The sequence below is a fragment of the Macrobrachium rosenbergii genome, chromosome 48 (genome assembly GCF_040412425.1).
Source record: "Macrobrachium rosenbergii isolate ZJJX-2024 chromosome 48, ASM4041242v1, whole genome shotgun sequence".
NCBI classification, from domain to species: domain Eukaryota; kingdom Metazoa; phylum Arthropoda; class Malacostraca; order Decapoda; family Palaemonidae; genus Macrobrachium; species Macrobrachium rosenbergii.
Genome location: NC_089788.1, coordinates 11,176,527 through 11,203,001, shown reverse-complemented (window position 1 = coordinate 11,203,001; position 26,475 = coordinate 11,176,527). Strand labels below are relative to the sequence as shown.

Below are 26,475 nucleotides of genomic sequence, written 5' to 3'. Positions count from 1 at the left end.
GAGAGAGAGAGAGAGAGAGAGTGTGTGTGTGTGTGTGTGTGTGAGAAGGTTTATGAAGGCGTTAAAGTTGTGGAGTTTTCTATCCAGGAGATTCATCCTTGTTTAAGGAGCTAAAAGATAAAATACAGTAGTTAATGCAATTTGTTCATGTGTGTGTGTATATCTATATATATAAAAGTGAATGTGTGTATATTTGTTTGGCTTCTATAGAAATCCAAACCGCTTGACAGACCCAGACAAAATTTTGTACATGGCCTCTATGTCACCCCAGAAAGGTCTTTAAACTCAAAATCAAACCCCTATCCCGTGAAAGACATACACACAGACAAAACAAATGAAATTTTCGTTTTTATGTCACCTTTTCCTTTAGTTTTCTGGGTTTATTTTCATTTTTCACCCGATGCTTTACCTTTTCTTCTGGCACTCCCAGAAGTATGATTAACCTACAACAATAAATCCCCTGTAACAAATTTTTGATCAGAATTTACATGAATTTTGATCATAATTTATGATAATATAATTTTTTATTACCTCGATAAAATCTGCACTGAAAACTAAATAGATCATTTCTTTCCATGGTAAGCGAAGCCGAGTGCGCACATGCATACTAGTGGCTAAACACAACATTTTCAGCAGCAGAAACCACTACCAAACTCACTCTCTCTCACTCTCAAGCATCACTCAAACAATAAGTAAATAAACACATTTGTTTTTTGCGTACGGTGTTAAAATGGTCCTACACACGATCCTACATAATCACCAACATCGTGTAGGAAAAACAAGCTTACACAACACGTCAATTCATACCTTTGCTGATGTAATCATACACGGTAAGGAATAGTATTCCCATATTTCAGGAAAATAAAATTATTGTTTATGGCTATATATTAGAATGATAAACATTCATTTCTATCTTTTACCAACATGTATTATGTGGTTATATATTAGAATGATATAAATTCATTTCTATCTTTTATCAACACATATTTATTCAAAACAAATACTGATTGCCTAACATTCCTCCAAGAAGGGAAAGATTTTGTTTGACTCATGATTATATGTTATTGTACGAACTGACAGAATTTTACATACACGACATCTGGCAACGCTTCATCATACGAAAAGCGATAATCACAAGTCACCTTGCCCGTTCATACATAGGGTTGAAGTCGTTATATGATATAATTAGTAAATAAACACATCCCCTTTTTACGTATGGGGTTAAAATGGTCCTATACACGATCCTACATCATTTATTACATGACCACCAACATCGTGTAGGAAGAACAAGCTTGTAAAGTCCCTGCTCAACGGGTTTTCTTTGAAGAACCCCCCGTTTTCTACGGTGCCTTTTCTTCTGACCCTAGGTCGCAGTACCTAGCTATATTTTTATTATGTAATTATGCATTTATTGCCTACTCATTTGTGCCCTTATGTGTTGTGTATGTGTCAGTGCATTTTTATGTCTAATCTATTAATTTTATTTATGTCACGTTATCTGTATGTACCTGTCCTGTTTTGCATAGAAAATAATTGACCTCCGGTCACCTGTATGTCTTTGTACTGATGTCCGCATGCCAATTTATAAGCGGGCTGCTTCCTCAATAAACCAGCAGTAAATGTCTACCTGCTTTTTTTTTTGCACCTCTCACAGTGGTGACCCCGGAGTGGTTCCCGGAGCCATTAATGGACCCAAACTGCAACTTAGTTTTGGCCCAGTGAACTACCCCATGCCCCTAACGGACTAACTACGGCGCTTTAACAGAGTGTTTGGGCATACCGACCCTCGTCGGCAGATCACCGGTGTCATTAGCAGACCCACACGGCACGCTCCCAGGTGCATATTGACGCGAGTGTTAACTCACACTCCAAGTGAGAGTGGAGAAGTGAGCATGGACGCAGACATTCCCTCCCACATACAAATAACCAAGAACTTCGCGCCCTCCCCCACGCCAAAGCCCGCACGCTCCTCCATGCCGGTACCCGCTCCTCACACGATGTCCCTCCTGACGGACCAACCGAAGTCCGCCCTCGCCATAAAGCTGCCGCCATTCACACACCACATCCCGTGATCATGGCTCTACAGGGTCGAGGGGCAATTCAGGGTGGCAGGCCTGACCGACGAAGTGCTGCAGGCAAACGTGATCAACGCCCTACCGGAGGAGATTTATAGGAAGGTCGCTCCATGGGTGATGTCTGCCGCAAGCCCTGCCACCTACCAGAAACTGAAGGCCTCTCTCGTCGAGACATGCTCCCTGCCAGTCTCCCAGAGAGCTGCCCAAGCCCTCGACCTTGTCAACAAGCCCCGGCAGGACACAAACCTCCTGGAGACGTGGCACGCCATCCAGGACCTTCTCCTACCCGGGACAGATGGCAGCGGCAGGCACACGGAGATTAGCCTGTCGAGGGAGATCTTCCTCTGTCAGCTCCTCCCAGAGGTTCGGGGCCAGATCTTGGAGCCCTACACCCTGCCGGTCAAGGAGCTGATTAAAACAGCACAGCAGCTGACCGACTCCATGAGGGCAGCGAAGCAGGCATCCACGCCTGCACACCCCATCAACTGCCTCCAGCTGGAGGAAACCACAGCAGGGGAGGTCAACGTCATTGCCAGGAGGCGGCCACCCCATCACCAGAAGAAGGAAATGCCGGGGCTTTGCTACTACCACCGGCGGTTCGGCAAGGACGCCCAGAACTGTGAGGCCCCTTGCCTTTTCGCCCATCCAAAAAACGGGGGAAGTGGCGGCCACCAGCACAGGTCGCCATGGCAGCAGAAGCACCCAGGAGCCCCGCACCAGTAGGTTTCTATGTCCGTGACACCGTCTCCGGCAGGATGATGCTGATTGACACTGGGGCTGTGCGGTCAGTGTTCCTGCCTTCCAGAGAGGACCGCAAACGCCCGCCGGACTCGGCTACCTCCCTGACGGCCGCCAAGAGGTCCCCCATCCTCTCCTACGGCACCAAGCTCCTGTCGGTCTCCATCCTGGGCTGGAGGTACAAGTGGAACTTCATCGTCGCGGATGTGAGGACCCATGGGCGCGGACTTCCTGGCCCACTTCGGATTATTGTAAAGTCCCCGCTCAACAGGTTTTCTTTGAAGAACCTCCCGTTTTCTACGGTGCCTTTTCTTCTGACCCGAGGTTGCAGTACCTAGCTTTATTTTTATTATGTAATTATGCATTTATTGCCTACTCATTTGTGCCCTTATGTATTGTGTATGTGTCAGAGCATTTTTGTGTCTAATCTATTAATTTTATTTTTGTCACGTTATCTGTATGTACCTGTCCTGTTTTGCATAGAGAATAATTGACCTCGGGTCACCTGTATGTCTTTGTATGTCTTGGTACTGACGTCCGCACGCCGCTTTATAAGCAGGCTGCTTCCTCAATAAACCAGCAGTAAATGTCTACCTGCTCTTCTTTTGCACCCTCTCACAAGCTTACACAACACGCCAATTCATACTTTTTGCTGATGTAATCATACACAGTAAGGAATAGTATTTCCATCACTTAGGAAAATAAAATGATTGTTTATGGTTTTATATTAGAATAATGTATATTCATTTCTCTCTTTTTATCAATGCGTATTTATTCAAAACAATAGTACCAATTGCCTTTCATTCCTCCAAGAAAGGAAAGATTTTGTTTGATTCATGATTACGTTGTAGTACGAATTGACCAAGTTTACAGATGCCGTATATGTAACTTTATACACAAATCTACGTTAAGGAATTTGATGTCATAGTAAAGATAATGAGTTGTAACTTACTGTTATGTTAAAAAGTCCCTAAAACCAATATAAAAAATACATATCACTTAATAATAGGGAAGAAGTAAACAGGAGTAACAGAGTATAGACTAAATATTTCTTATTATAAAAAGATGTCTATTTTCAAACAATATTAATGAGTTTAAATTAGAACTAAGGAGTTGGTTCATTTTTTTACGGATTGGACAGTGAAGTTTACTTTCATTATAGTAACACATATCATAAAAAGACGTCATTGGCCTGGGCATATACCAAATTGTCTGTATCACATAGAAATATGTTTTAGATCTTTATTGTATGATCTGGACTTATAACAGCCTGCAGATAGCGTTGAATGGTCTAATAGGGAAATGAATAATGCCTATACATAATTTATTCACATTCTGATCACAGTGTCTGCGATGCTTCCCAGATGAAATACAAAGGCAAACCACCAGCGGATCTATGGGGGCTACACCTGGGCACGTGGCCCCCCCCCCGCCATGAAAAATAATGACAAAATAATAATGAAGATTTAGATAATAGCAACGTAAATGAGAAGTATAAAAATGGGGAAAAGATATAAAAATCTATTATAGAAATAATAAAATTTTGAGAAAAAAAAAAAATAATAATAATAATAATGGACTCTGTATTTCCTGATAGAACAGGCGATTGCTGTCCGTTTCATAGTCTATATATATATATATATATATATATATATATATATATATATATATATATATATATATATATATATACACACAGTATACATACATACATACATACATATATATATATAATATATATATATATATATATATATATATATATATATATATATACAGTATACATACATACATACATACATACATATATATATATATATATATATATATATATATATATATATATATATATATATATATATATATATATATATATATATATTTATATTATGAAAATTGGTGGGCCCCCTTGAAATTTTTCTGGATCCGCTAGAGGCAAACCGTCACGAAACGGGCGCTAGCCTGTCCACACAAGCAATTACCTGTCAGTCGGTCGGAAGATATTTAGGTAATACCACCAGTTCATCTGTTCTGGTGATTGGACTGTCTTCGCCTACAAACTGTTCTCTACACTAAGTTTTAACGCCAATTTCGATGAACTGACAGAAGAAATGACAAGTAAATTTGATAGTGAATACACAGCCTTAGGTTTTTTTTTTTTTTTTTTTTTTTTTTTTTAACGTTAGTTTAACCAGACCAAAGCCTTAGGTTGTTGAATTCTATAATAATGAATGTGTGTGTTGGGAGAGAGTGAGAGGAGGAGAAGAAGAGAAGAAGAGAGAGAGTGAGAGAAGAAGGAGAGAGAGACGAGGGGGTGTTAGGGAGGAGAAAGCGGGAGAGAGTTTATTGAATGTCATTCAGATTTTTTTCGGGCAGTGCCGGGTTGGTCAGCTAATATATATAGAAGGTAACGCCCTTGCCGTCTTTCTTTTAAGAGGTTACAACAACAATTGCTGTTGCCGTCCCTACCCAAACACCAGGAGGTAGGATACAAAGGAGAAACATACAACCTTGTTAATAAGTTCAAAGGATAAAAAGTAGACTAAATGCCAATTTTTTAGCTAACCACCTCCTCACACCTTCTCCTTCTGTTTTCATCCCTTCAAACTGCACCGTCGCCATTCTCTATGTCCTGTAATCCTCCAGAGAGAGAGAGAGAGAGAGAGAGAGAGAGAGAGAGAGAGAGAGAGAGAGAGAGAGAGAGAGAGAGAGGGGGATGATCACCCTCCCACAATGACAAAGAGGTCACTAATCAATTCTCAGATACTTAGCCTTAAATGCCCAAAGGTTAAAAAAAGCGCCGCAAGCTACGTCCCACCTACAGGAGATGCGTCCGACCAAGGATCTGATCAACCAAGCGTTCAGATCTACAGGCCTACCTAATCAACCCTTCAGATCTACTATAGGCCTACCTGCCTGAATTTTAAATTTCAGCCAATTTTCATTCCGTTCCCCTTGGGCAATTCCTAGCATTACCATGCACAGGCCTAGAGAAAGCAACCACGAGACAAGAGCGGCAGTTGTAGGCCAGTCATTATTACTATGAGTCTCAAAAGGATCGGGCAAAAGAACCACGTGAGAGGAGGCATCAACGGGATCCAGTGCAACGGAAGCATCTAGACCAGTGATTCTTAAACTGGGGGGCGCGCCAGAAGCTTCCAAGGGGGGCGCAAGCAGAGTTGCCAGATGGTGCCAATTATTTTTTTAATTTGTGATGTCACTTACAAAATTGCCAAAAACGTTATCACTGCTTCCATATATTTTCTAATCATTATCTCAACACATGCCAAAAATTCAAAATATAAGTCAATTTTAATTTCAAATCTTGTTTATGAATTGTCTTTTATTGTTATGATAAGTATAATAGCATACAAATACACAACACATTGTTTATAGATTATAGTTGGTAAAAATTTCATGGGGGGGGGGGGCGTGGGGTCTATACATAATAATGCAGAGTGGGGCGCAAGGCAAAAAAGTTTAAGAACCACTGATCTAGACCTTGCCTTTCCCTTAGGACGTGAGACCCAACAACCTCCCACCCCTTCCGCTGAACCAAACTCGATTCCATGCAGTCACCAGTCACTGAAAAATCTATGACAAATATTAATAAAACATAAAGATGCTTGAGTTGTGCTGTGTCCAATATAAATGAAGTCACTCCCATTCGGGGAATAACACTACTGGAACTCTCATCGGTGTTGAATGAATCTAATATTTTAAGAGTACCCTTATCGGTGCTGGAGTGAATTTTTATGTGACATCACTGTCAGTGAAAACGATCTTGTGTTAACAAAGCCACGCCTGTGCTTTTACCATTACTGGAACTGTTCTATCATTAAAACGCCTGACAGCCTTTTTGTTCGATTGCCAGCAAACTAAAATAACCTCTGGGCATGCATGAATCGGGACTAGCAATCGCAGTTATGAACAACATGTCCATCACTGTGTCAAAACAAACAGCATTTAATGACTGGACATTCAAGTCTGACCTGAATACTTTTTTGGTTGAGTAGTCACACTAATTTATTTTACTGAGACTGTGGTAGCTCATGTAAAGTCCTCTTGCACTGGAGTGACTCATGTTGCAATTGTCTTTTATAAAAGCTCATGCATTTTCGTGCGTCGCACACACTTCAAGTGAAGTTCAATTTGTATTTTGTCGTAAGATCCTTTTCTTGGGGGAGAGAGAGAGAGAGAGAGAGAGAGAGAGAGAGAGAGAGAGAGAGAGAGAGAGAGAGAGAGAGAGAGAGAGAGAGAGAGAGTAATGCAGCAAGTCATCTCAAGTTCAGTTCTTATCTTGTTTGGAATGAAAGTCAGTTTCCACAGGAAACATTTAAGAGCAAGAACGAACCTGCCAACATTGCAGGAATGCACTTATCATTATTCCTTGGTTCTTTTAAACTGAATTTACTCGTATTTCACATATAATCTTTTATTGTCAATGGCAAATGCACCCGAGTCACTTGTTTTTATTACTTTAATTTTTTTTTTTATTTCTTTTATCATCTGCTCTGTGTGTTTGTATAATATTTGTGTCCTTTTTGTTCCATTCTTTGACTTTTTTGTTAACACTGTGAGCGAAGGACTTATCAGTGATAATTTTATGCAAATAAATCGTAAACTCGGTGATATTATTCAAAAAGTCCTAAAGCAGTACATGGCCTTTGTAAAGTTCCAAATCCTGAAGGTAACAGAATAGCGACTGTCAGAAAATATTACAATTTCTACGGACTGTCTCACGGTAAAAAAAAAATATGTACCCTAGAATAAAATTCTAGGGTATATCCAGGGACATGAAAATATTGCCAATATTTTCATGTGCTCCCTGGAGGAGCACATAATGGAGGAGTGCCCCTTGTCTTTCTGGCCCTTACTTTACGCCAGGTACATAGACGACACATTCGTTCTACTGAAAAATGAGTATGATGCTGATAGATTTTTAAACCTAGCCAACAACTTTCACAATAATATTAATTTTACTATGGAAAAGGAACAAGACGGTAAGTTGGCTTTCCTTGATGTTTTAGTTACTAAAGATAATGATAATTTTAATACGACTGTTTTTAAGTACAGTCACCGGACTCGGCTCCAGTTTTTATAGTTCTTGTTTTATTAATTTTAAAATTAACTCTGTTCATACCTTAGTACATCGGGCTCTATCTCTAACTTCTAACTGGCGATCATGATCATGATCATTTTCTTTTCATTCTGAAATTCTCTTCCTTAAGCAGTACTTTCATAACTGTTTCCCTGCCCGTCTACTATTTAAGGCTATTAGAAAAGTTCTTGATAAAAAACTTGCACCCTTAATGCCTAAATGTAATGTACCTAAACTTACTATATATGCAAGCTTCTGTTTTTTACCTAACAATCAAAATTTTGCTGAGGAGTTTTCTAAAATTATTCAAACACATATTGGTGCTCTTGACATTATATTAACACCAAAAAATCCTAAAACCATTGGTTCTTTGTTTCCCTTCAAGGATCGGCTCTGTCCCTTGATGACGTCGGGCGTCGTATATGAGTACAAGTGCCGCGGATGTAGTTCCGGGAATTACGTTGGTTCGACTCGGCGTCTCCTCAAGGTCAGGGCCGATTCTCACATGGGCGTGAGTTACCGTACGGGTTGCAGATTGTCTAATCCCGAACTTTCTAATATAAGATCCCACGCTAGAGGTTGCATGACACCAATAAAATACAACAACTTCAGACTTAAGAATATTGGCCAAGCTAAGGAACCTGGAGAACTGCTTCTCTTGGAAAGTCTCAACATCAAAAGAATTGTACCGACGTTAAATTGCCAATCATCGGCTGTTCCCCTGTTTATAGCATGATTCGATTGTTTGTTTATATTTGTCCGCCTCCTCCTGTTTTTATGCTGTTTTCTTTTAGTGTGTTTTCCTCTTTCAACTTGAGAGGTGCGCCTTCTGCTCTCCCTTTCAAGTTTATTTTTAAGTTCCTTTTTATTAAGTTCATTTTAAGTTTACATTTAAAGTTTTCTTTTATTGGTTCGTTAATGTGAAAATGTATTTAAGTGTGATTGTTTAAGTTTAACTGATTTTCTATTTTAAGTTTTTTTTTTGTTTTGTGTATGTTTACTTTTAACTATGTATGCTGAATGTCCCTTTTTAATTTATAACTGTAGATGATGTCCTGATGATGTGACCACGGGTCAAGAAACGCGTAGACAAATAAATGTATGTATATACTGGATCTGTATGTGTTCCTGCACCCTTCACCTGCCTGATATATATATATATATATATATATATATATATATATATATATATATATATATTTATATAGTTATGTGTGGGGCTTGGCTGATGAGTTAATTAATTAATGTAATTTATGGAGCCCTGCATTGCCAATGGCACATGTAACCTGTCAATTAAAGCTAAATAAAGTTAACCTCAAAGACAGACAATTACTTAATTGAATAGGGTTGCCAGTCGGGAAACAATTTATGGGATAATGGATCACTCTGCAACATATGGATTACATCAAACCCCTTTACTTCCCAATTAGTCCCGACAAAGAATGTGCGGTGATAGCGAGGAAATTACATGAACAATTGGTCAGCGTCTGACACAGTCAATTTTTCCTGCGCCCGTAAGAAAATATAACACAACGGATGTCTATATTGGTAGATATAGCACGCAGTTTCGTACTGGTAAAGGCTATTTCTCTTCCAAACAATGGGATCGCAACACAAGGCTGCCTGAAATTTACTTACTTAACTTTCCCTAATTCCTACTTACTGCACGGGAATAGCTTACACAGTGTCACTAGGCAATATTAATTATTCTTACACTAGACTTCATAAAAGTAAACTGATTATACCAGGTTCTCGTAGATGGTGGCGAAGTGGTGGAAAAACAAAGGAAAATGGAAATTCAGGGGAAGAGATACTAGGAAGTCGACGAAAATCTGGCAAATTTCAAACTTACTGTTGACATGGGTCACTTGCGCATGCAACTGACGATCAGAAGTCTTGAAAATACCCGTTCTATGCCTCATTAGTACCAATGAAACAGTAAGAGGGCAAGTACAAAGAATTAGTTACGCACAAAGCATGTGCTTCGCGCGATAGCAAGGTTCTCTCTGACGTCTTTCGGGGTGAAAACAGGCCGGGTGTAGTGTTGGGTTGTTTGTTTGCGTCAGTAGTATGTCTACATGCCTCCGGCAGTCTGAAAATTTGACAAAACATCGCCGAATGCATAGGACAGAGCACAAGGAAGCTTAAGACCACCTTTACTAGAGGTTACTTGGTGAAACCCTCCCTATGGGTTAGGCCCCTAATGCTACATTGTCAGCTACTAAAGACATTACATTTTTTTTGGAAACACACAGCCTCCCTCTGCCCGCTGAGCTTCCCTTAGCATAGACAGAGATGCCTTCCTGTCTTTGTTAGAATAATATTCTTATTTAATAATAATGCAGAGAGGACGAACAGCAGAATATTTATAAAAATATATATATACATATATTTAAATATATATGTAACATACATTATATATATATATATATATATATATATATATATATATATATATATATATATATACATAATTATATTTATATATATGTAATATATATATATATATATATATATATATATATATATATATATATATATATATATATATATATATGCACTAAAGATTTTTTGAAGAAAGGAAAACTGTAGCCACTGTCATGTTTTACTTTGCAGTTCTTGAATCTAGGATGAGCCCTTACGTGGAAGTTTCCACAACTTCAGCTCCTCCTAAACCTACACTGAAGACCCACTGGTAACTTGTTTAACCACATTCTCACACACTGTAGTCATTGTGTAGGCGCATATATACACACACAGACACGCACACTTTTGCTCACTGGCCACGAAGTCCTTACATGCAGCGAACATCCAAGTGGTGTGTATGTATGTATGTATGTGTATATATATATGTATATTTACAATATGAAGTTCACGGAAAAGCACTCTGTTTATATCCGTTTATTAGTTCTTCACTGGAGGGGTGGGTAGAGCTCTAGGCTAGCACGCTGTTGGCCCAGCGTTCGACTCTCCGACCGGCCAATGAAGAATTAGCGGAATTTATTTCTGGTGACAGAAATTCATTTCTCGTCATAATGTGGTTCGGATTCCACAATAAGCTGTAGGTCCCGTTGCTAGGTAACCAGTTGGTTCTTAGCCACGTGAAATAAATCTAATCCTTCGGGCCAGCCTTCTCTAGGAGAGCTGTTAATCAGCTCAGTGGTCTGGTTAAACTAATATATATATATATATATATATATATATATATATATATATATATATATATATATATATATATATATATATATATATATAAAGCCATTTCGTATCGCTTGACTTTCTAAGCTGAAAAGGCGATTAAAAATGAGTAATGCTTGTATACATAATATAAGGAGTATATACAACATTTACTTACATCTACAACAGAACAAAGAGGGAAAAGTCAAGAAGCGAAAGCCGACGGGGCACGAAGTAAGCAGGACCCACTCAGGGTCCTGGAAGTGAGGAGGAACTAACCACCCTCGAATCCATAATGATTAAACTGACTGTTCCTACTCTCAACCGCCAGTCATCATCAACACAGCTGTTCATCGCATAATAATTTCTGTTTTGACCTTGTGTATATTTTCCACCTTCTTCGTCCATTTTGTCGGTTTGCCTTTTAATACCAATGTGGATGGCGCTGTTTGTCTTTTCCTCTCTTTGTTCTGTTTTAGGTGTAAATATGGTGTTAACAAGTAAATGTTGAATATACTCCTTACGTTATGTATACAAGCATTATTTATTTTTAATTCGCTTCTTCAGCCTGGGAAATGTATCAAGCGATACGAAACGTCAGCTTTTTAATAAATGGATATAGACAGATTGCCTTTCCATGAACTACAAATTGTCTACTGCCTAAGTGCATGCTCCTGCCTTGGATATAATATATATATATATATATATATATATATATATATATATATATATATATATATATATATATATATATATATATATATATATATATATATATATATATATATATATATATATATATTATATATATATTATATATATATATATATATTATATATATATATATATATATATATATATAATCATAAGCTATGCTACCACACCTCAAAAGACAATTCATGTTGGTTTGTTCCAGGCATCACTAATCTAATTCCTCGCTGGTGTATCTCGGATGATGAGGCCGATCATTCTATAGGTCTTTAACTTCATTTAATGCCAGTTTCATTTACGTCTATTAAAATTTTTAAAACCACATTTTATGTGATTTATGAAGCCATGCACTTGGGCGCTTTGGGAGAAAACCCCACTGTTGCACCAAGGAGTAATAAATAAGAGAAGTTAGAGAGCAAGATTGATGAAAGATGTGGGAACACATTCTAAAATAAAGGGTTAAAAATTGGGTACAGCTAGGGGTCGAAGGGATGCTGCAAACACCCTTCGGTAATACCTAGCCCCTTGTTGGCCGAATCGCTTGAGCTTCAGACTCGATGGGCCGGAGTTCCATTCCCCCGGCCGGCTGATGAAGAGTTAGAGGAATGTATTTCTGGTGATAGAAATTCATTTCTCGCTATAATGTGGTTCGGATTCCACAATAAGCTGTAGGTCCCGTTGCTAAGTAACCAATTGGTTCTTAGCCACGTAAAATAAGTCTAATCCTTCGGGCCAGCCCTAGGAGAGCTGTTAATCAGCTCAGTGGTCTGGTAAAACTAAGGTATACTTACTTTTTCGGTAATACCTACAGTGCACCACGCGAGGTGCACTTACGGCCCTTCCCCCTGTGGGGATATTTTATTTGCAACCACTCAGAATCAATACCGGCAATCAGTCCTGTTTCTAATAATCTCAGTCTCTAATGTCTACATCTTTCATTAACCGCAAGATTTATCTCAAGACTTGAGTACCTGCATATTTGTCACATCTATTATTGCCCAGAATAGAATATAGATTTTAGGCCAAATGCCAAACGTTGGGATCTATGAGTTCATTCAGTGCTTCAAGGGAAATTGACAGTAAGAAGGTTTTAAAGGTGTAACAGGAGGAAACCATTTTCGGAGAGGGTGGAAAGTCTGATGGAATAAAGAGAATATGAACGCAGGTACAGTAAAATAAATGAAAGAGGTTGCAGCTAGGGGCCGAAGAGGCACTGCAAAGGCCCTTGAGTAATGTCTGCAGTGCACCACGTGAAGTGAACTGACGGCACTACCATCCTACAGGGGGATTCTTGCCCACAGGCCGATAAGAAGCCAGGTGTGGACCGAAATCAGAGGGCAGTTAAAGTTAAAATGGAGATAGAGAGAGAATCTATGAAATTTGTAAGATTTACGTAACCATCCTTGAGAAGAGTATATTACAGAGGCACTACATTGAAAAATATTCAATTTTCTTTGGGAAACTTTTTGTCTGACCTCTTACTTTTTCCAGAGGCTAATGAAACGGGCAAATCAATAGCTCTATTAAATTGTTTTTTAATCGTTATAACGATTCAAAATGGTTTACTGCAGCTAAAATGCAAGGCTACCATGATCTGATTATTATTATTATTATTATTATTATTATTAGCCAAAATGCAAACCTAATTGGAAAAGCATGAAGATGCGAGCCTTACGGGCCTAGTAGGGTATGCAACCCAGGAAGGAAAAAGAAATGCAGAAGATTATAAAATACAAGATAAATAACAAAAGCAGCGATAGTTACCAGTTAAGTTTCTAAAGACAAAATATTAGTGATTTAAACTTTTTCCTTGCGTTTTTTGTAAGGTAACACTCACCACTGACCTCATTTTAAGAACACTTGAGAAGTGCGATACTTGAATAAAAGGCCAATGAAATTATCTTAAGCAGCAATTTGGGGGGTGAGGGTATTAAGTGCTACCATTCCCTTCAAAATGTACAGGTGTGTCATTTGCATATGTTTACAGTGGCTGTACGTCGATAACACAACTGGCATATGTTTCTATAGAGAGAGAGAGAGAGAGAGAGAGAGAGAGAGAGAGAGAGAGAGAGAGAGAGAGAGAGAGTACAGCGCTTATATAACAATTCAAGTTTTTTTTCATGTTAATGCCACTTTAAGAAATAATAATAATAACAATAATAATAATAATAATAATAATAATAATAATAATAATAATAATAATGAGTCCGTTAGCAACTTGCCAATAATGAGCCTGTGAAAAATACGTGAACAGCCATATTAATAATAATAATAATAATAATAATAATAATAATAATAATAATAATAATAATGATAATAATAGTAATAATAATAATAATAATAATAATAATACTGTACTCGTGGAATATGGTTAAGACCCATTCTTTCCGCAAATAACTGCCAAGTTACCCACTACTATACGTCAAGGTAAGTTCCTCTTTTCCTTAAGATAAAAAAAAAGGATGGTAAAATGACTGGAAAATACGTCAAGGGCTGACTTACAAACTCCGACCTAAGTCTTTTACCTCACGTGATGAGGTAGGGAGGGGGGGGGAGTTAAAAAATAACTTGGCTGCAAGATACCGCATCACTTAACCGTGGTCTAAACTCCAGTGTCAGCAAAATGACACGAAAGCCAGCAAAATAAGCCTAGCGAGAAGACTGAATTGTTTACATTTACAAGAGGCGTGTAAAGACTTGAAATACATGTACCAACCTGGGCCCTTCCTAGACCCCACAAACATTCTTGGCCAATTCAAAGCAGGTATAGTTCACTCCGAAAATGCTTAAAAATTCGGCCGAATGCGCTTTGGCGAATTAATAAATGTTCCGGAGTTATTGGGTAAAGGCCTTCTCCTTCGTGTCCCATTACACTTCAGTTCTTTCGCTGCTGCATGAGAATGAATCTACGAATCCCATTAACAAACATCCATGACCATGGAGGCTTACACTACAGAATAATGTCCTTCGACTAATCAAATAAATAAAATGTATGACCAAAAATGAAACGTGGAAACGACTTAATCTATGAAGCTGACTTTGCGAGTGATACTTAGAAGTTTGTGACCGATACCTGACATAAGCACTACGGTACAACCTAACGAAGGATTGGAGCTTCTAATATGGGAAACAACGGAAAACTTTTACAGCGACGTATTTTCACTTGTTTGAGCATTTCCTCGCCCTTCAATACAGCCAAGATTTGAAAAAGAAAACACTTATGTATATGTATAACTGAATCACGAGAATATGGAACGTGATGAATATATAAATAAAGAAAAAATCCAAGAAGGAAAGGGAAACACTGGAGTGCTGCGAGGCCTTTCGACGCTTTCGTCCTTTACTTAGGTTTACTCTGCTAATTAAAGGACGAAAGAGTCGAAAGGCCTCGCAGCACTCCAGTGTTTCCTTTCCTTCGTGGATTTTATCATTACTTATGTATATTATATATATACCTGTATATGTATATATATGTATAACTGAATCACGAAAATATGGAGCGTGATGAATGTAGGCCTAAACATCGACAAAATCCACGAAGGAAAGGGAAACAATGGAGTACTGCAAGGCCTTTCGACTTCTCGTTCTTTACTTAGCTAAGTAAAGGACTGTAAGTCGAAAGACCTTGCGGTGCTCCATTGTTTCCTTTCCTTCGTGGATTTTGTCGATGTATATATATTGACATATTATATATATATATATATATATATATATATATATATATATATATATATATATATATATATATATATATATCGAACCTGGCTGACGTTCGCCTGAGCACCTCCAGGTGCTGGAGAACAGCAGCCAAACAACTTTGACTTGAATTTTATATACATTATTATAAATCGAATTGCAACAATAGAGACAGCAGGAAACAATTAATTCCTTCCACAGTTTTAAAGCGTTTGCCTAATCTACATTATTTAAACCAAAATACTGAGAATATTATTGAAAATCCACTTAGACACAAGGGTCAAATTGTGTTGTTTAATGCAGGCAAATATAGGATTACATTTTTATTGTTTGGAGTCTTGCTCGTCGAGCCAACAGTTATTGATTACGTTTACGATCGTAGAAGTACTGGTAATTCGTAATCACGAATGACATGAATCGACTTCAACAAAGGTCTACCACAGCGCAGTGCTGTGAAATTAAGTTTCTAGGGTACACTTGTTAAATCCACACACGGTAGCTGACACCAGTACATGAGTATCAATAGAAATTCCCCTGTGATTTTGCTTTCTTACGAAGATTCTGAACGTGGGTGTGTTGTACCAAAATACCCTACACAAGGATAAAGGTTTGTTTTTGTTTGTCTGTTAGAAGGTACCTGAAAAACTAAATGGTGGACTTTCAATAGCAAGAGATTTCATCAGAAATTTACTCACGGTCTGAATGCTGACTATACAAGTCTGGAAGGTTAGTTACGCTACAAGGAGCAATCAACCCGACCTGAAGCAGTGCCAGACGTGATGAATATATATTCTTTGGAAGCTCGAATTTCGAGGACAGAAATTGATGTCAGTTACAACCGAGGTGGTTTGGACAAGTGTTAAGAGGAACCGATAGTATTACTCAGATAGTTACAAATGCAGTAACTTCGGAAGTGGCAGGATGAAGGCCTTGGAAATCATGGAAAAGAGAGTTACGGTAGATGAAGACGAGGACCTAGACCTAATATATGAGTAAAGTCAACAGAATATAGAATTTTGGCCAAAGGCCAAGAGCTGGGACCTGTGAGGTCATTCTTCGCCGAAAGGGAAATTGAAAGTAGGAAAGTTATAAAGGTGTAACAGGAGGAAAACCTCGCAGTTGCATTCTGAAATAACTGTTAGGAGAGGGTGGAAGGTAAGAGGGAAGAAAAAGAATAAGAACGGAGGTACAGTAAAAGGAACGAAAAGGGTTGCAAAGAACCTTAAGTAATGCCTACAGTACACTGTACAGTACGGGGCTAATATGAGTAAAGGCAGAGTGCCCAAGGCAAAAGCCTAAAGCCAATCAATGGGACGCTTTCAGCCATTCAGCGCTTGTGACAATGAAAAGAGGGAGTTCGAGTGGCTGGACAGCGAGATAAAATGATCCAGAAAAGGAATGCGATGAAGTCCAGTGATCTAAAGGTGAAACTGGGTGGAAACCTCACAGTTAAGCTAAAAAGTAAAATTTAAGAGGCTGGACAACAAACAGGGACGGAGGTAAACACAAGGCTTACAACAATCTTTACTAATGCCTACAGTCCACCACATGAGGTGCACTGACTGCACTACGCCGATACGTGGTAACCGCATAAAATAAAAGCTAATGTAAAAGCGATGATGATAATAATGGTGAAATAAAAGCTCAAATCCATCTTACATCTTGTTTTAAATAATTCCGAGTATGCTAAAAACGAAGTAATGGCAAATCAAATGAGTACTATAGAAGGTGATAACTACTCATCACTGTTCAAAAAAGCATCATGGCAGCTGTGTGTGTGTGTGTGAGAGAGAGAGAGAGAGAGAGAGAGAGAGAGAGAGAGAGAGAGAGAGAGAGAGAGAGAGAGAGATATTTAACTAATAATACAACGATATACGTCATGACAGCAACGGAGAGTGAGAGCTATTTATATGGACGAAGGAAAAATAGTGTAACTTGCCTTATACACAGACATAAAGGATACGAATTACCGGACTCTGCCCACGGACGAAAATAATGCCTCAGAGATTAGAGTCTGTATCTTCTAACTTCATCTGCTTATAATAGCGTCCCGTCACATTTGTCCTCTAGTGTTTGGCAACAGAAAACACTTGGGGCTTAATAACTTTTGCCGTAACACAGAAAGGAAAGACTCCTCATTTACTGTTAATGGAATCGGGACCTCACTCGTGTAAACAACTTGTTACACATCGCAATCAAGGTGCGCTGATGCATAAGGTCTCCTTATTCTGTGTGAGAGAGAGAGAGAGAGAGAGAGAGAGAGAGAGAGAGAGAGAGAGAGAGAGAGAGAGAGAGTTGACGGGAAACTCTTCAAGTCACTCGCTTAAAGGGCATCTACTAAGTCGAGTGATTGTTGTATAAAATAAAAATGAAAGCTTCCGTAGTTAACAAAGATCAGTAAACAAATGATGAGACTACTTCTCCATCGAGTAATAATCGTTGTTGTACTAGTAATAGTAAAATTGTTGTCATTTTTTTGCAGCAAACAAAAAATTTAATTGTCATCTGGCTAAAATAAGTTTCCGCGCTATGATCTACTAAGATTCTCAAAGTCAACCAATCATTTGTAAACGATGATTTGTCAATGACAAGCTGGCATAATGCTATAACATCGGGAAATAAAACCCAAGAGTCTCTCTCCCCACAGGTTCAAGCGTAAAAGTATAAATCCCTCGACTACTCAATAGGGTCCCCGAAAAACCAAGAATAACTTATTCAAAAAGGTCGTGCCACAGAAGACCTAGTTATTCTAAAAAGATAAATGTTATTGAGTAAAATAGCTGACAGATAAAATGGCCCCCCTAATGGACCGAATAAGAGTTCAGAACCTCCAAAGGAACTCCACCTTGGTAAATGGAAATAGGCTAATCATAATTCCACTCTGTAAAGATATCTCTCCCCCTTTGAAACATCATACCGGAGAGAAAGAACTGTTGAAAGGTGGATTTGGATTGAATTGAATGGAATATAGAATTTAGGCCAAAGGCCAAGCACTGGGACCTACGAGTTCATTCAGCGCTGAAACGGAAATTGACAGTAAAAGGTTTGAAGGTGTAGCAGGAGGAAAACCTCGCAGTTGCACTAAGAATCAACTGTTGGTAAATGGAAATAGGCCAATCATAATTCCACTCTGTAAAAATCTCTTTCTCCCTCTGACACATCACACCAGAAGGAACTGTTGAAAGGTGGATTTGAACTGAATTGAACTGAATACAGAATTTAGGCCAAAGGCCAAGCACTGGGACCTATGAGGTCATTCAGTGCTGACACGGAAATTGGCAGTAAAAGGTTTGAAAGGTGTAACAGGAGGAAAACCTCGCAGTTGCACTATGAATCAACAGTTAGGAGAGGGTGGAAAGTAAGATGGATGAAAGAGAATATGAAATGAGTTACAGTAAAAGGAACGAAAGGGGTTGCAGCTAGGAGCCGAAGGCACGCTGCAAAGAACTTTAAGTAATGCCTACAGTGCACTGCATGAAGTGCACTGACAGCACTAACCCCCCTTACGGGGGAAAGGTGGATTTCATTTTTAGTTAATAGTCATCACGCAGTGAAGAATGGCTACTGTATCTTCCTTTGTAAATGGATACAATTTCAAACAATCGTATACTGGGAAAGGATTTCCCTCCATTCTTCTGTTTTCCTTTTACCTTCGTAATTTTCAAGTCTGGTGTTTAGTCCTAACTTCCTTAACCCTTTATTCCCTTAAATCCGAACCAGATGAAGGCACTGGGCTACCCATCTCCTTGACTTTCACGTGATAAAAAAATACTATACATTTCATTACACAAGTATGTTTTGTGTCAACTATGCAACATATTTTTATATAAAAATTCAAAATTCAAAACTTTATTCATATGAATACAAATAGTAAACATATACAAAAAATATAAGTATTGGTAAAGAAAGAAAGAAAGAAAAACATATCTCGTGTCTAACGACCCGATAAAATCAGCCAACACACAAATAATTGACAATTTCTTTCAGCTGCACAAAACTTAAGTTACACGAACTAAAATTTTCATTACAGTCAATAAGTTCTTTTATTACAGACTTTTCCATTTCTCTCCTGAGATTATTAATCTGTACAATTTCCTTTTGACTTTCAGTTTTGCTTACATACAGAAGATTATTAATATTTCACCTAAAACATATGACATAAAAGAAAGGTTTCTATACATTATAGATTCTCTATTGACACAACAATTTCTAAAATAAAACGAAATTATTGCAGAAGAATGACTATACCCATTGAAGAAAAATCTGTGCATCATGCTTAAAATCTCCAAGGATGGCGTCAAAGTTGACATTAATGGTGGGATTAAACTACAATGTGTCTTCTCGTGTACACTTGAGAGCCTGCGAGAGCACTCTCTCTAATCTCTATCCAGATCTCTCACGCCAGTTGTCTGCAAATTACTTAAATTAGATCCGCAAGAACTGGCGCAATTCGTATTAAAAATTTCTTATTCTTGCAACGAGCGATAAAAAATTAAACTGACATAATGAAAGTTGTTCTCGCTTTAATATCGGAGACTAGATGCTTTCCATCAAATATATCTCTTTATTAGACATAATGTGACCAAGATGCCTTACCTTATTAACTATTTTGAGAATCTTATTACATAACTTATGTTGTATATCAAGACTGTTGCCAAATATAATCGTCTCACATTTATCTGGATTATATGAAAGTCCAAAATCGGCACCAAACTCTTCACATTCGTCAAGTAAATGCTGCATCGATCTACGAGTTGGTGCGAGTAAAATATCATCAGCATAAACAAAGCCACTCCAACATCTCCTAAAAACATAACAGACACCTTGCACGTCTCGAACTGTCGACCTAACAGCGCAAAAACTTCCCGCTGCTGGGACAAAGGGCGCTGGTGACTGGTACAATACAGTACGTACGCTACCGGGGTCTAAGCGATGACAGGCAGGGCAGCCGATCGAGACTACGGTCTACCCCAAAGCCAAGGCAAAGTCCTTCAAAAAGAAGGCATCGTGCTTACCCCATACAGATGGGAAAAAAGCACGTTAAAAGAAGAAGACAAACAAAAAATACATGAACACAATTATCCCCTTATCCCCTATATAGCATCCAACTCCAGCCGCAGTAACGCTGTTGATAAGATTATCCATGTACAGAGTAAAAAAGAAGAATTGGCATGACTCCTCCTTCCTTAACCCCATTTCTTACATCAAATTTGTAAGAGTACAAACGGTTCCACTTAACCTGCTTCTCTATACGCGAATACATAGTTATCAGAAGTCTTGTAACAAGGGGACACAGACCACGATCGATTAGAAATTTTGAAAACCTTATCGTACTTCACCCTATCATATGCCTTCGAACAGTCGAGCAGAGTAGCTATCACACTAGAACTGCGTGAAACATACGAGTCCAAGAAATATATATATATATATATATATATATATATATATATATATATATATATATATATATATATATGACTATTTATCACATCACCGTGATTCATATACAGTCAGAAAGCTACAAACGTCCTTTAATATCCAATTCACTCTACCTCGGAAGTAATATATTTTCATATATGTTACCGAAGGGGAATTTTTAGTTGATAATAAGTCCACTGTCCCGTGGGGTCGAACCAGCGACGGACGAGGAATCAGGACTACAGTGACACACTAACCAGTCGGCCACAAGAGAGGGTATAAGTGATAAATAGTCATAATATGGCTACGTGCGACAAACGCACTACACTGTCAACATGGCAGAGGTGGGTGGATATCGTCTCCAAACGCAAAACACCTGAGTTCGACGGGTGGGTTGATGGGAGATGGTATTCACTTATACCCTCTCTTGTGGCCGACTGGTTAGTGTGTCACTGTAGTCCTGATTCCTCGTCCGTCGCTGGTTCGACCCCACGGGACGGTGGACTTATTATCAACTAAAAATTCCCTTCGGTAACATATATGAAAATATATTACTTCCGAGGTAGAGTGAATTGGATATTAAAGGACGTTTGTAGCTTTCTGATTGTATATGAATCACGGTGATGTGATAAATAGTCATAATATGGCTACGTCGACAAACGCACTACACTGTCAACATGGCAGAGGTGGGTGGATATCGTCTCCAAACGCAAAACACCTGAGTTCGACGGGTGGGTTGATGGGAGATGGTATTCACTTATACCCTCTCTTGTGGCCGACTGGTTAGTGTGTCACTGTAGTCCTGATTCCTCGTCCGTCGCTGGTTCGACCCCACGGGACGGTGGACTTATTATCAACTAAAAATTCCCCTTCGGTAACATATATGAAAATATATTACTTCCGAGGTAGAGTGAATTGGATATTAAAGGACGTTTGTAGCTTTCTGATTGTATATGAATCACGGTGATGTGATAAATAGTCATAATATGGCTACGTGCGACAAACGCACTACACTGTCAACATGGCAGAGGTGGGTGGATATCGTCTCCAAACGCAAAACACCTGAGTTCGACGGGTGGGTTGATTGGAGATGGTATTCACTTATACCCTCTCTTGTGGCCGACTGGTTAGTGTGTCACTGTAGTCCTGATTCCTCGTCCGTCGCTGGTTCGACCCCACGGGACGGTGGACTTATTATCAACTAAAAATTCCCCTTCGGTAACATATATGAAAATATATTACTTCCGAGGTAGAGTGAATTGGATATTAAAGGACGTTTGTAGCTTTCTGATTGTATATGAATCACGGTGATGTGATAAATAGTCATAATATGGCTACGTGCGACAAACGCACTACACTGTCAACATGGCAGAGGTGGGTGGATATCGTCTCCAAACGCAAAACACCTGAGTTCGACGGGTGGGTTGATGGGAGATGGTATTCACTTATACCCTCTCTTGTGGCCGACTGGTTAGTGTGTCACTGTAGTCCTGATTCCTCGTCCGTCGCTGGTTCGACCCCACGGGACGGTGGACTTATTATCAACTAAAAATTCCCCTTCGGTAACATATATGAAAATATATTACTTCCGAGGTAGAGTGAATTGGATATTAAAGGACGTTTGTAGCTTTCTGATTGTATATGAATCACGGTGATGTGATAAATAGTCATAATATGGCTACGTGCGACAAACGCACTACACTGTCAACATGGCAGAGGTGGGTGGATATCGTCTCCAAACGCAAAACACCTGAGTTCGACGGGTGGGTTGATGGGAGATGGTATTCACTTATACCCTCTCTTGTGGCCAACTGGTTAGTGTGTCACTGTAGTCCTGATTCCTCGTCTGTCGCTGGTTCGACCCCACGGGACGGTGGACTTATTATCAACTAAAAATTCCCTTCGGTAACATATATGAAAATATATTACTTCCGAGGTAGAGTGAATTGGATATTAAAGGACGTTTGTAGCTTTCTGATTGTATATGAATCACGGTGATGTGATAAATAGTCATAATATGGCTACGTCGACAAACGCTCTACACTGTCAACATGGCAGAGGTGGGTGGATATCGTCTCCAAACGCAAAACACCTGAGTTCGACGGGTGGGTTGATTGGAGATGGTATTCACTTATACCCTCTCTTGTGGCCAACTGGTTAGTGTGTCACTGTAGTCCTGATTCCTCGTCCGTCGCTGGTTCGACCCCACGGGACGGTGGACTTATTATCAACTAAAAATTCCCCTTCGGTAACATATATGAAAATATATTACTTCCGAGGTAGAGTGAATTGGATATTAAAGGACGTTTGTAGCTTTCTGATTGTATATGAATCACGGTGATGTGATAAATAGTCATAATATGGCTACGTGCGACAAACGCACTACACTGTCAACATGGCAGAGGTGGGTGGATATCGTCTCCAAACGCAAAACACCTGAGTTCGACGGGTGGGTTGATGGGAGATGGTATTCACTTATACCCTCTCTTGTGGCCGACTGGTTAGTGTGTCACTGTAGTCCTGATTCCTCGTCCGTCGCTGGTTCGACCCCACGGACGGTGGACTTATTATCAACTAAAATTCCCCTTCGGTAACATATATGAAAATATATTACTTCCGAGGTAGAGTGAATTGGATATTAAAGGACGTTTGTAGCTTTCTGATTGTATATGAATCACGGTGATGTGATAAATAGTCATAATATGGCTACGTCGACAAACGCACTACACTGTCAACATGGCAGAGGTGGGTGGATATCGTCTCCAAACGCAAAACACCTGAGTTCGACGTGTGGGTTGATGGGAGATGGTATTCACTTATACCCTCTCTTGTGGCCAACTGGTTAGTGTGTCACTGTAGTCCTGATTCCTCGTCTGTCGCTGGTTCGACCCCACGGGACGGTGGACTTATTATCAACTAAAAATTCCCCTTCGGTAACATATATGAAAATATATTACTTCCGAGGTAGAGTGAATTGGATATTAAAGGACGTTTGTAGCTTTCTGATTGTATATGAATCACGGTGATGTGATAAATAGTCATAATATGGCTACGTGCGACAAACGCACTACACTGTCAACATGGCAGAGGTGGGTGGATATCGTCTCCAAACGCAAAACACCTGAGTTCGACGGGTGGGTTGATGGGAGATGGTATTCACTTATACCCTCTCTTGTGGCCGACTGGTTAGTGTGTCACTGTAGTCCTGATTCCTCGTCCGTCGCTGGTTCGACCCCACGGGACGGTGGACTTATTATCAACTAAAAATTCCTTCGGTAACATATATGAAAATATATTACTTCCGAGGTAGAGTGAATTGGATATTAAAGGACGTTTGTAGCTTTCTGATTATATATATATATATATATATATATATATATATAAAATATATATATATATATATATATATATATATATATATATATATATATATATATATATTTTTCTTCTTCTTCTTCTTCTTTTAACGTGCTTTTTTTCCCATTTTTGTATGGGGTAAGCACGATGCCTTCTTTTGAAGGACTTTTGATATAATATATATATATATATATATATATATATATATATATATATATATATATATATATATATATATATATATATATATATATATACTGTATATATATATATATATATATATATATATATATATATATATATATATATTATATATACACACACACACACATGAAGACAAAAAGTTCAACCTCGTGCACTGCTACCTAGTTGATGGATGAATAACTAGTATGCAATATTAAAATACCTAAAAAATTAACTTCCTTTCATTCCCAATTCAGAAAATTCTCGTAATATTCTAAAAACTTAAGGACTCACTTAAATCAATACACCAATCAATATCAGTTCTTATCTTTACTGCCTGTTACTGAGTTTGAAAACGAACTGCTTCCCTCCAAATGCAAACCACCATATTATATTGCGCTGGCTACATGGAGTGTCTTTGATCAAGCGTCACCCACGGTGAATTCATCAGTGTTATGTAAATCAGACTGAGCTTACGTTAACGACGTTTGGCTGAAAAAAAAAACAATAAGAAAGACCTAAAGACGTACTTTGCTAGACTCCCTATGATATTTATCTCAAAAATAATTTTTCGTCAACGCACCTGAATTAACCCCATTCAAACGAGACAACAATGTCTGCAGACAAGCGAGAAATTTGTTCGTTCTGTTAGCCGTTTAACCACCGAAATGTATGTTGAGCGCTTTGAGCAAATACACCAGGAACTGTTCTGCAGTTACAGGACACCGCGGCCGTCACGCACACTAATTTGATCAAGATCATTATAAAAGCAATCGGTTATAATAAACTTCTTTTCATTGAAACAATAATGACACAATTAAGTATATTCAGAGTCTAAACGGAGGTTGCAAGTGAGTGTACAGTGGTATACACACACCTGAAACCACAGTTATAAGTTATGATTTTCATAACGAAAGTTTAATTTACTGAGAATGAATATTTAATACTGTACGTTTAAATTAAGAAACCTCACGGTCGGCTACTGTCAAAATCACCTGACTGCTGTGGAACGCCCCAGCGAGGCTCACCCACTCATTGAGTCCCATTCTATTATTGTATGTATAAGTATTTTAAAAAAAATATACAGATCTTACCTGCAAGTTGTCTTTCTTCAAGACTTGGTGTACAGCCTTGCACGTCTCCAGAATTACTTAGGACTGTGTTTTGAATTCTGTGAATATACCGTACCGGAGAAATGTGTAGGTGCATTCAAACGAAAAATTATTAAAATTGCCTTAAGTCTGGCCTACGGTGCTAAATTTTCCCCCTCATATTGGCCAGTTCTGCTTCGCTATCAAAGATGTCACTTTATCACGCAGAGTATATAAGGTTTTGGGATCCATTCTTTTATAAGTTATGAGGTCTTTGTTGGTGTCCTGTAAGTCTCTCGATTTAGTCACATGACTTTCTAAATTTTTTCATTTCATAAACGGCTTCTGCACCATTTCCCTTCAACAGTTTTCTTCTTAGTTTCTTATTAAACATTCCTATCAACAGGGCAGAACTCGCCGTGCGCTTCCTATTCTTCTGGCTGCCAACCATACAAAAGTCGAGGTACTCGGCCTACTGTCGCTACCGCACTCACTGCCTGACAGACTTTAACTGCTCAGAAACGGCCGTATGGACAATATTACAATTATTATCGTGTTTACAGAGGTAAAGGGAAATGTCTGCCAGACACTGCATGCTCGTGCGGACGTTTTCAACGACTACTAGGTAAACATTTTCAGATATCACTATGTAAACGTTTTCAACTGTTACTATGTGAACGTGTGGACGTTTTCAACGATTGCTATGGACACGTTTTCAACAAATATTGGAGGGATCACACTTAAAAGATTCGGAAATGTAAAATTTAAAGCGAGACCTACCCATGATGAATACGTTAACGAACAGTGGTTTTACAGATCTTTAGAGAGAGAGAGAGAGAGAGAGAGAGAGAGAGAGAGAGAGAGAGAGAGAGAGAGAGAGAGAGCGCCTTGTTGGAGACGTCCTAAGTGTGACTTTTTTTTATTCAAC

The 26,475-nt window shown here is 38.7% G+C and overlaps 1 protein-coding gene across 9 annotated transcripts in view; it reads right to left on the bottom strand.

Moving 5' to 3' along the window:
* Positions 1 to 26,475, bottom strand: part of LOC136831258 (organic cation transporter protein-like) — a 214,002-nt gene that overhangs the window by 169,909 nt on the left and 17,618 nt on the right. The window contains exon 1 of one of the 9 annotated variants that reach the window (XM_067091339.1): positions 25,551 to 26,062. The exons of the other annotated variants lie outside the window; for them this stretch is intronic. The gene's annotated coding sequence lies outside the window, so the exon portion shown is untranslated. Of the gene's footprint in view, positions 1 to 25,550; positions 26,063 to 26,475 lie in introns of those variants that run through there. 9 annotated transcript variants of the gene reach the window in all.